At 45.1% G+C, this 10,299-nt stretch overlaps 1 protein-coding gene across 18 annotated transcripts in view; it reads left to right on the top strand.

The window, feature by feature from the left end:
* Positions 1 to 10,299, top strand: part of Apbb2 (amyloid beta (A4) precursor protein-binding, family B, member 2) — a 320,340-nt gene that overhangs the window by 117,490 nt on the left and 192,551 nt on the right. For 16 of the 18 annotated variants that reach the window (XM_030254081.1, XM_030254078.1, XM_006503691.4 and 13 more), the window contains one exon: positions 9,403 to 9,517. The exons of the other annotated variants lie outside the window; for them this stretch is intronic. The gene's annotated coding sequence lies outside the window, so the exon portion shown is untranslated. The remainder of the gene's footprint in view (positions 1 to 9,402; positions 9,518 to 10,299) is intronic. 18 annotated transcript variants of the gene reach the window in all.

Here is a 10,299-nt window from a genome sequence, read left to right as displayed (position 1 = left end):
TGACTCTACAAATTCAAGTCTAGCCTGAAACCCAACTGTAAGAATAATACCATAAGTGTAAGTTGCCAACATTATAGAATATGGCCCTAGCCAATTCTAGGCCAGTTATCAATACGCTTTTCTAAAATATAGACAAATAATAACAGATTTCTTGCAGTGTTGAATGTAGATAAGGTGTGTGAAGGATTATTTGGCCTTATTCATAAGTTGAAAAACAAAAGGGCAGTCGTTTTGAGTTCTGCAGAGTTTGAGTGTCTGTAAAGCAGCATGGACTCGCCTTTCATAGAGAGCTGGTACCTCCTCAAAGAAATATTCAGCTCCATATTGTGGAGTTAGTGGTTTCTGCTTTGAATACCTTGTGATCCTTGCTGGTAAATTGAGGTCAAGAGTCTGTGGAGTCATCCTGACAGACTGGCTCCCGGGGCGTCTGTCTTGTGCTGCTGCTTACTACAAGTGTCTCTGCACTAAGCAACGGGCAGGAAGCACTTCTGTCCTTAAAACCAAAATAGATGTTCTCCCTCATTATCACAGTTCACATGCGTGCAGTTTTTAACGAGACGGGCACATCCCTTGTGGTTTTCACAGATTTAATGATCAGATTGTTTAATGCAGAGCCTTCGGGAAGTAGCCTTGATGAAACAGATGATGGAGATGTTGCTGGAATTAGGATAACAACTTTATTCTCCCCCCCCCTTTTTTTTCTTCTTCAATGTGTTTTTTAATCTATTATTTTTGAGAATTCTTAAAGAGACTTGCTTGTGTTACTTTAGTATGTTCTGGTAGACTTATACTTTTCTCACTGTTTTAACATCAAAAGACTATTGCCTGGGAGAAAGTAATTATTTTCAAGAAGAATTGGGTGTGCGAGGTTTCAAATACATGGAGAGCAGGCTAATTTGTGTCAGAAATGTCTGTGGAGTGTTGGGTATCATGCTTCACGTTGCTTTGCTGTTCTGCCTCCGTTTCTGAAAGTGAAGTATGTTGCAGGTTATTGATCACATTGTGAACCCCAAGATTGTGAACTGGAGAAACCTGTTCTTGTTGTGGTGTGGCTCAGCCCTAGCCTACACCTTCAACCCAAGAGGTTTCTGTAAACAGGATTAAAGAAACTCAACCTTAAGTCAAGAGGGGGAAGCAAGAGACCAGTTGACTGGGAGTGAACATAAGTTAACAGAAAGGAGGGCCTTTGAGTTGAAGGGTTTTTAAGACAGCAAGGGGAAGGAGAAGAAGCTTTTCTGCTCTGGGACAACAGTGGACTAGGAAGGTCAGCCGAGTGTTTGCTCACTTTCTGTGAACTAGCATGCTTTCGTTCACCCCAGCATCTGGCTCCCAAGTCTTCATTAGCAAACGTTTGGGTCTTTTTTTTTTTTTTTTTCTCTCACAAAACAACAGAAGTAAAAGCATATAAAGAGAACACCAAATTATTTAAGAAAAATACGATGTGTCCCTGGTGGGTGATATGAGTAGGAATGGCCCCCATAGACTAATGTGTTTGAATGCACTATTAGGAAGTGTTGTAGCCTTATTACAGTAGGTATGGCCTTTTTGGAGGAAGACTGTCACTGTGGAATTGAGCCTTGAGGCCTCCTATGCTCAAGATATGCTCAGTACGGACACATGATTTCTTTCTTTGGCCTTTGGATCAAGATGTAGAACTCTCAGCTCCTTCTCCAGCACCATGTCTGCTTGCATGCTGCCATGTTTTCTGCCGAGACGACAGTGGGCTAAACCTCTAAAACTGTAGGCCAGCCCCAATGAAATAGTTTCCTTTATTGCTGTGGTCATGGTGTCTCTTCACAGCGATGAGACCCTAATGAAGACATAACGCCCCCAAACAAAACGAAGCAACATAGCACAAAACAATAAACCCTGCTACGGCTGGCAGAGGAGCAGTCCTCAACAGGCAAGAAGGAAATCAGGTTCAACATGGCTTAGTTAGCCAGTGCTGGGCACTCTAAAGTCTGATCCAAGCAGTTGATTTTTGACACTTAAGCACACACAGTATGACTTAAGAAAAATGTTTCCTTATGACAATTATTAAGGCGTGACTACATTTTGCAAAGCATGACCTCCTACTTAAGAGTGGGTTCTATTGACTGGGAAATAGTGCCTAGGATAAGGGTCTAGAGGGGGGTCTGGAATAAACCTAATAGCAGACTCCTTTGCAAAGTGCATAGGACCTCATTAATGGGTTCTATTGGGTTCTATTGACTGAGAAACAGTGCTCAGGAGTCCAGGTGAAACATGGCTCTACAGATAGCCGAAGGTCACCAGGTTATTGATCACACCCACTTCCAACCTTCTGGGCTGAAACAGGTGTGAATCCCTTCCTTTGAAGAGAAAAGCCTGTGAGTTTAAGGGCCCTGATTTCTCTAGTCCTGTCCTTGAGTAGGAGCACCCTGTGCCCTCTGCATAAGGCATATGATAAGGTTTCACACACTGCTAGGTAGTAGACGGGTTCTGTAATAGTTATTGCAAGGAGTATACTGATAAAGAGGAAAAGCCCATGAAGATTCTATAAAGAAAGAAGAAAGAAGTTCAGCTACATGCAAAAGAAGAAACATAGACAGGAAAACATAATAGGGAATAAAATCTCAAATCTGGAAGTAGTATAATACTTGTATTTCTGTTTGAGTAGTTAAGGACATTTTATTTATCAGCCAAGAAGCAGTGTTTACCAAAAAAGTATTTGACACAGGCCAGCCTAGACTACATGAGACCTTGTCTCATATACTAATATTATAATCATTATTGTTAATGTTTTGAGAAAGTACCTTGTAAGGTAGTGGGAATCACCCGGACTTGTATCATGGTGGCTTATGTACTCTGTTTCTATTTAAAAGTTTCGTTCATGTTTTTTCTCTCTCTAGAGCCTTTTGTCTTGTTCTCACCAAGCTTTGTAGAGAAGGTATCTTGAGGCCATTTTACAGACATAGTTTCAAAGGCTAAGTGACACCCCCTGCCCCCAACCTCTCACTGAAACAGAGACAAAGCCTTCCCTTCTCCAAGTTTCTAGAATGTTCCTGCATTTCCAGAGACAGCTCCCAGGAGAACCACTATTTCTATTGTTTTTGGAATTTTTTTTGCTTGCTAAATTTCTCAAGAAGTCTTGTAGAAGAACAGGGGTCACTTAACAAGCAACATCAAAGGGTCTGTGTTAGACTTGCCTGTATTTGTACTCTGTGACTTCAAATGCTTAAGGACCAATACTGGAATTTTCTGAGAACTAATAAATAAACGAAGAAGGCATCTCAACAGCCTGTGTGCTCAGTCAGCCTAGCACACTTCAGACCTTCTGTGTAGCCTGGTATGTTAAGCTTTGTTCTCTTATACTCCAGTACTCTGGCTTTTTAAAACCATTGCTGAGTTGAAGAAAAGGGGAGGTAGATGCTGTAGCTGCCATGTAGCTCTCTGGAGTGAGAGGGGAGACAACTGACAAATAAGGCAACAGAACAACCACAGACAGACAGACAGACAGACCTTGAGCCAGAGGACAAAAGCTGCGCACACCCCATAGGTTCTGAGGACCTTGCCAGGTCACCTAGCCCAGGTCCAGCAGCACACACGTGAGTGAAGTCAGCCCCTCTCTCTGTGATCTTGGCTCCAGGCCTGCCTGGGTCAGTAACTTGCATTTATCTCTGGTTCTGTGTAGTCCATTTGTAGCTGGTATTGGAGCTTCAGCAAGCGTCTGACTGTCAGTTTGTCCTGCGTGCCTCGTGGCGGAAGAAACCCAGCACCTGCCTGGTCACGGCAGACTTGCTCCCCACCCCCTCCCACCCCCACCCCCACCTCCGTGCGCCTGTGCTCATGTTCCAACACAGCAAAATAATTAGTGGTGTCACCGACATTCGTGAGTGCCCAAACAATGATTAATCATACTTTGAATTCTCTGGGAGAAACATTAGTGCTCTGTGGTTGAAATTAAACCCATTTAGTGCTGAGGCAGGTAATCCTTCAGTTATTGTGAGAATCTTGGCCATTCTCAGTGACTTCTGGAGATTTTTTAAAAAGCAGAAGTCTTACCATGTCATAACGGGCAATGGTGTGTTGAGAATTAATGAGTCACGGAACATGTTATTTTTGAAGAGCGCAAGCCACCTTCTTGCGAGTTTGCACCACTGTTCCTCTGACAAAAATGATGCATCAGGCAAAGCTAGTTTTACAAATTTTATTTCCAAATTCATCTTTAAGGTCAGTAGCCCCAAATACTTACACTGGAATACTATCTGGAAATAGTTAACTGAGGAGCAGTGGCAGCCAGGACTGTTGACATAAAGTATTTACTTTGAAGAGAATTCTTAGCATTTTTGCCCCACATCAGCACAACAAGAATTTGTAGGGGGTTTGGGGGGGGGAGGAACATTAATGTATTTGTCAAGGATTAATGACCTGCTGGAACATTTGTGGTGGGGAATATGTTATGGGTAGTGTCATAAATACAGTAATTAAAAAGCTGCACAGTAAACACTTTGGACTGGCTGGTAGATTCCTTTCCTCCTCTGGCTTGCATCCGAGTGAGTAGTGTGTTTATTCTGCCCCCTTGCCTTCTTGAGTGAAAGGGGAATGGCTGGCTCCGAGGTCTGTTTCAGTGCTGCTAGTGCGCTCTGAGGCCAAGGGCAAGCCAGGCGTGTGCAAGGTACTCTACACCTGAGCACTGGAGAAAAGTGTGTGTGTGTGTGTGTGTGTGTGTGTGTGTGTGTGTGTTGTGTATTGTTACCAACATAGTGGAATTAGACTGTGTATTAGTCAGAGTTCTCTAGAGTTACAGAACTTATACAGTAAGAGAATTTGTTGATGACTTACAGTCTGCAGTTCAACTCCCAGCAATGGTCAGCAGCAGCTGTGAATTAAAGTCCAGGGATCTAGCAGTTGCTCAGTCCCAACAAGGCAAGCAGTCAAAGGAGAGAGTAAATCTTCCTTCTTCTAGTGTCCTTATGTAGTCTCCAGCAGAAGGTGTAGCCCAGATTAAAGGTGTGGGCCACCATGCCTTTAATCCCAGATGACCTTGAAAGCAGAGATCTTCCTGTCTTTATCTTCTGGGATTCATAGCCACTATGCCTCAAGATCTCCATGACAAGATAGACCCAGAAACTTCTATCTCCCAGCCTCCAGATTGGGATCACTGGTGAGAATTGGAAGCAATTCTGGATTGTAGTTCATTCCAGCTTTAGTCAAGTTGACAACCAGGAATAGCCACTACAGACTGGAAGGATCAAACTACTTTCTCACAGTCAAGGAAAACAACAACAACATCACAAAGACAAAAATAAAACCCGGTCACATACATAGTGCTACTAAGCCACCCCTCAGGTTTGTAAGCTCAGTTACTGAGGTCCTCTCCAGATGAATACTACAGTGATCTGTGCGATGTGTGAGAAGTGCTCCGGTCAGATCTGCGATGCCTTGGGCCTTATGTGTTAAAAGGGAACTGGAGTAGAATTGCATGCATATCAGGACAGACACACAGCTCGCACCTGGGATGAGTTTTCGAGGTGGTGAGGCTCGATGCTCTCCTCACTTCCTAGCCTGTGGTCCCCACGGGTGGAAGCCACGCAGGCTGCTGAGGATGAGCATCTGGGAGGAGAGGCACCACACCCCTAGAATGATGGTCCCGGCCTTCAGAAGGGTAGCACAGCAGGCAGACTGATGTAGCCTCCACGCCCTGGTCCTTTGTTTGCTCAGAATCTTTGTGCCTACCTGTTTCCTATTTAAAGAGCATCTTTCTATAATTTCTGAGACCCATCTTGTACTGTTTATTTATGAATTAATAAAACCTCTCTTTTATATAAAATGAATGTAGTTGAATGCAATTTATACTTGTCCTTTGAGTCAGTGAGGAGTAAGATGGCCGGGCTGTTTCTGTTCTCACCCTTTAATTGGCCTTCTTAGCTCTTAGTTGGGAAAATTATTCAGTCATGTACAGGTTTATTGATTCATTTCACGTTTATGGCGTGCTAAATGTCTTCCGTGCTCCAGGGATACAAAAAATGAATGGCGGGGGTGACCAGTTAGTGGCTTCTGCTGGCTTTGGTAACCAGCTCTGAGGTGACTTGATCACCATGATGAGCCCATGGTTCTATGAGACTGTCACTCCAGTGGTGGCCCAGATCTCATTCCTGTATAGAAATGCAAACCTTTACAACAGCTCCAGGGCTTCGGAGATCATAGAGGCCGCCGGGAGACTGCACATCTGCTCTTCAAGGTGTTTTGCTGTGTTCGGTTTCTAATGAGCATTCCTGCTTCCCCCATTCCCAGGGTTTATTCCAGTAGCTGTGTTGCCCCGTGCTATTCCTAACCCTCCCGGGAGCAGCCTGAAGTAGGAATGTGTATGTTTTGAGACACTGGGCTTATGAGGCTCCTGCAGGTGCCACTGTCTACCCTGCCCCCGCTCTCCACCCTTTCCCCAGTTCTTCCTTCCTGCTTTTATCTGCTAGTGTCAGCCTGTTGCTGCTTAGGTTGGTTATGCTTTTATGGCGGCTCACAGACAGACAGACAGACAGACAGACCGGCAGTCGGTGAGCAGTGCCCAAGGCTTTGCTCACTGAAACTGTGAGCCCTGCAAACATGGAAACATTGGCACCCCAAGCCCAAGGTTGTCTTTGGAACAACTTTCTTCTCCATCCTTCACCCATGCACTGCCTTAGTTCTGCCAGTAAATGTGCTTCCCTGTGTCGATACCCACAGGCATGTGTGTTTGTTTGCCTTTAAACAGGGTTCCATGGTTTTCTTTTGGGGGTGGGGCAGGGGTCGCATACCAGAGACCAATCATGACACCGTCTGTGTCCTCAAGTGTTAACTTGCTGCCTCATGCTTGACCGGGAACTGTACCAAGTGCTTTCTCTCTTTTCTCTTTTGCTCTATGTATGGTGTGTGTGTGTGTGTGTAGGGGCCAGAGGAGGACACTGAAATTCTTCCTCTATGTTCTCTCTCTGTGTCTGTGTCTATGCCTCTCTGTCTTTCTCTGCCACAGGGGCTTTTGATGAACCTGAAGCTTACTGTTTTGACTAGGCTAAGCTGTTGGACCAGTTAGCTCCTGGGATCTGCCCATCTCTGGGATTGCTCCACCCGCCCCCACTCCAACCCCCTGTTTGCAGGCACATGAGGCCTTACCTAGGTTTTATGCGGCCTCTGGGGGTTTGAACTCAGGCCCTCTGGCTTTCACCCCACATGCTTTTACCAATGACCCATCTCTCCAGCCCATTGTCTGCCATGTCTTCTCAAGCATGATGATGTCATTTGCTGTCTCCTGTAATATTCCAACGCTGCTGGGAACGTGGTCTGACCCCATTTACCTTTATGCTACATTATCAGAGGGTGTGGGTTTTGTTTTGTTTTGTTTCAGAGCTAGCCCCTTCATCTGAACACCTGTCCACTTTCCTGCTTCTGGGGGTCTAGTTCATTCTTTTTTCCCTCTGGTTCTCAGTGTCCTTCTCTGCGGATCCCATCTGTCGGCACTTCACTCCTTCCAAAATGGCCTGTCCCCATCCATGCTCTTCCCTTACTCTGTTGATGCTCTCCTCTGTCTCCTCCATGCCACGAACTCAGTCCTCTGTCAAGGTGCCCAGTGACTTTTCAAATGTCAGAAACCAAGAGTATTTTTCATCTTTACCTTCATTCTCTTTTGTATCCCTTGGTACTTTTCCTAGGTTGTCATTGTTTCTTTATTTGTTTCCTATAAGATTGTGGTCAGCTTCCTGGTCTGCCAGTGCCAGTGTCTGTCTCTTGGCACTAACCATGAAGTCTTCTCTCTGCCCACAACCCTTCAGCAAGTCTCTGACAGTGTCTCTGCCTCTCTATGAATGCTTTTTTACTCTTTTGTATCTTGTTCTGTCTTCTTCCCTAGGCCTTGAGTCTTCAACACCTCAGGTTTTAATGCTGTTGACTGATCTCTTTTTGGTCTACCTGTTCCTTCTATGGTATTCTATACCTCAGATCTACTACTGTTGGTCCTCATGTAGTTGTTCAAATGGTTCTCAACCTGGGGGTCTTAACCCCTGGGGGATGTTAAATGACCCTTTCACAGGCCTTGCATATCAGAGATCCTGCATATCAGTCTTTACATTACAGTTCACAAGAGCAGCAAAATTACAGTTATGAAGTAGCAATGACAATAATTTTATGGTTGGGGGTCAACCACAACATGAGGAACTGTATTAAAGGGTGGCGAAGTTAGGATGGATGAGAACCACTCATCCGGATGTTTCCAGATGCTAATTTGTCTCAACTTTCCCCTGCTCCCTTATACTGTCTCAGTCTCTGCCCTGCCTCTGTGTCTGGATGTTGTCACGAGCAGGCTGGCCTCAATACTCTACTGTTTCCACCCCGCCCATTTGGATCCATCCAGAGAGAGTAATGTATCTAAAACCCACATCTGATGCAGACTTACCTGTCTGCACCCAGGTCTAGTCAGAGATCTCTGAGAGAGGTACAGAGTTGCCAGGTGACTCCAGTCTTCTTTTCTCCCTGGCCTGAGAACACAGGATTACTCTAGAGTGAGGCTAAGAACAATAAGCCACATTGTGGCTTCTCCCCCACTGCCTCTTCCATCCTCTGTCACCCACCAAGCTTACCTAACCCCAGCCCAGCCTTAGACTTGTCAGTCACCCCTTGTTCCTGGATGCCTTCATTCCCTGACCTCTTCTTGTCTGGGCTGGAGGCCTCTGCTGGATGGCAGTCAAATCCTTCCACCCACCCACTGCCCTACAGAGCCCATTCTGAGCAAGTCTCTCAGCCCAGTGGACCACTCTCCCTAGAAATAGAGACACTGTTTTATTCATTTTGTAGCTGACAGCTTGGCTTCGAGTAAGGATGCAGCCTGTGCTTTTGATAGTAAGTTAATTTGATGTCCACAAAAACGTGTAAAAACGCTCAGTGCGTATGTGTTACCTTTAGAAGGGAACACAGAAGGGCCTTCTATACAGAGTGGGCTTGATGTGTTCAGAAGGGCTGTTCTTCTTTTTTAATCACTTTGGCATGTAGCCTCTCCACTTCAGTAAATTTTCCTTCTTTTTTTTTGAGTTTTTGGAGTGTTGTTGGCAGGATGTGAGTTCAGGAGTCATGACAAAGGGCCGAGCTGGTACCGTCCTTGCCGTTCAATAAGAAGATGCAGAGTGATAAGGCCAGTGCTGAACTTGCTGGACTTTATACCCCGGCCAGGAATTCTTAGGGGCACACTCTTTTGTCACAGTTACTGCAGGGGCCACATGTCACCCTCTGCAGGCTCCATGCCTGCCTGCAGGGAACAGAGTGATTTCTTCCCGCATGTGACCATGAATAATTCATAAACATGGTTATCTGGAAGGCAGTGGTGGTCATCATTAGCATTTTAATGAAAAAAGATGTGATGATTATCCTAAGACTGTTTTATTTCTATCTTTTTTTTTTTGTCCTCTCCCTCAACAGCTAGCCCTCTCTCTGTTTCTGGAGTCCTTGGGAGTTCCTGAGTCCCCCACTCACACGCTGACTGTCGCTATGGGCAGAAGGTACCCAGAGGCTCGAGGGTGTCCAAGCAGCTCATGTACGTATGTCACCACGCGTGTCACCACGCATGCATGCCTTTCTATCTCCTCCTCTTCTCTCTTTCCCACTATCCTCCCTTCCTCCCCCTTCCCATCTCTCTTCTCGTCCTTTCTCTTCTCTCGTTGTAGAATATCACAGGGCACTAGCCTGGAGAGCGCTTATAAGATATACACGAGAATATTTAGAAATACAGAATATTTTGTTCTGTGCTGTTTTCATATCAGATAGTAAAAAAGAAAAAAACCTGTTATCTAAATTAGTACTTTTGTAATCAAGTAGTCCTATAATACCAGATGACTCTTGTGTTTCAATGTATTCATTCATACATAGCCTTTAAAATAATTTCCCCCTTTATGTCACAATGTATGACACATTTAAAACAATAGGAATGCTACAAATTCAAAGCATTTCCCAGTGACACCGTTTTACTTCCATTTAGAAAAGACCCACTGTGGTCCTAGAGAGGCTCGGTCTGCCTTTGTTTTGTGAGCTTTGGGCAGAGTGGCTTGGCTCTTGACCCATCGCTCCCTGGACATGGCCCCTCTGTCTTTCAATACTGGAACTCACACACCAGGTTTTGGGAAGTGTTGTGGCTGCTCTTCTGATGTTCCCTACCCCTTGATTAAGGCGACACGAGAAGGTATCGCCTCCCATCTAGAGTCTCTCCCTTTGTGGATGCCCTCGACTGTCATACCTTCTACTTCCTTTGGTCTTCCAGCTGTGTGGATAATTCATTTTATTTTTTATTACTTCCCTATGGATTCTCTAGAATAGTGGCCT

Source organism: Mus musculus, chromosome 5, assembly GCF_000001635.26.
Source record: "Mus musculus strain C57BL/6J chromosome 5, GRCm38.p6 C57BL/6J".
Lineage (NCBI taxonomy): Eukaryota > Metazoa > Chordata > Mammalia > Rodentia > Muridae > Mus > Mus musculus.
The sequence above is the reverse complement of the archived record's forward strand: the minus strand, read 5'-3'. Positions and strand labels throughout refer to the sequence as shown.